Source organism: Athene noctua, unplaced genomic scaffold (genome assembly GCF_965140245.1).
Source record: "Athene noctua unplaced genomic scaffold, bAthNoc1.hap1.1 HAP1_HAP1_scaffold_349, whole genome shotgun sequence".
In the NCBI taxonomy this organism is placed as follows: domain Eukaryota; kingdom Metazoa; phylum Chordata; class Aves; order Strigiformes; family Strigidae; genus Athene; species Athene noctua.
In genome coordinates, this window is record NW_027437808.1 from 78,500 (window position 1) to 80,000 (window position 1,501).

The window sequence follows — 1,501 nt, forward strand, 5'->3', positions numbered from 1 at the left end:
GGGTTGGGGGGGGGGGGGGGGGGGCGGGCTCGTCGCGGGCCAAGCGGCGGTGTTGGGGGGGCGCCGCCGGTCTCACGGAGAAGCACGTGGCGGGTGGGGCGGCTTTGGCGGGATGGGGGGGCGGCCGTATACGCGTGCGCGCGCGGGCAGCCCCAGGCAGACGGCTTCGGGCCGGGCAGCTTGTGGGGGTGCGGGGCAGGCGGGCGCACGTGCGTGGGCAGAGCGTGAGCTCCTGAACCGTTTCTGAATCGATGCCCTAGCGCTGGTCAGGCTTCCGCTTGACCTCTCCGTTCGTGATTCTCGTCGCGTGTTTTCAGGTCCGCGTTCGATCCCGTCTCAGCCGAACTCTTCCCTGCCGGTTCCGACCCTCGCGTCCGTACGCTAGCCGGCAGCTGCGCTGGCCCCGTCGCCTCCCCAGTTGAAGGTGAGATCACGAGGGGCGCTGCATAAGCCAGGCCTCGCCTCGCCGCTGGCCTGCCTACCGGCTCGAAAGCTGCAGGAGACCCCCTCGCGTGAGAGCCCACCAGCCACGGCCCGGCCCAGGCCCATCACGTCCTAGTCCAGGCGTGACTTCGCCGCGAGAGGCTCAGGCCACGGCCTGCTCCCTGCCTTGGAGCTACGCGGGTGCCCGTGTCATCCCGAGCCGCCGCCTGCTTCAAGCCAGGGCCCGCTCGGGCACGGCGTGACGTCACAGGCAGCTCGGGAGCCCGGGCCCGGAAGCGCCCTGTTACCCCTCCTCGGCTACTTGTGACGTCACAAGGGGCAGGCGGCGGGGAGCGCGGGGGCTGCCGGGAGGGGGTGGCGGGAATGCCGGCCAGAGACCCGGCCGTGCTGGGACCCCACGCGGACGCAGACACCGGTCGATGCCAGCGGTCGCACGGCGGCCAGCGGGTCCGGGCAGGGCAGCGGCGTGAGCACCGCAGGGGGAGGCGGCTGTAGAAAAAAAAAAAACAACTAATTTTTCCTTTTCATCTCTCTTTTCCCGTTTCTGTGGTGGCTGCGATCGCAACCCAGAAAAGACGACGACGGCACGGGGCGGGAGGTTGCAGCTTCATGCCTTGTATTACAGGCGCTGCAATCTCGGACGAGCGGAGGGTAAAAAACCGAAATGACACGCTCCTCTCACCCCCACCGCCGCCAACCGGCAGCCCTGCACCTCGCCGAGAGAAGCACGTACGCTTAAATCTGGGGAGCCCGCATCCACCCCGCCAGTACGACGTGGGTACCAGGCCGGTTGCGGGCCGGCAGGTCTACCCGGCCGGCCGGCCGGGAGGGACACCAGGTCTACCCGGCCGGCCGGCCGGGAGGGACACCAGGTCTACCCGGCCGGGAGGGACACCAGGTCTACCCGGCCGGCCGGCCGGGAAGGACACCAGGTCTACCCGGCCGGGAGGGACACCAGGTCTACCCGGCCGGCCGGACTTGGGCTGGAGGCCGCCCGCGGGAGGGACACCAGGTCTACCCGGCCGGGAGGGACACCAGGTCTACCCGGCCGGGAGGG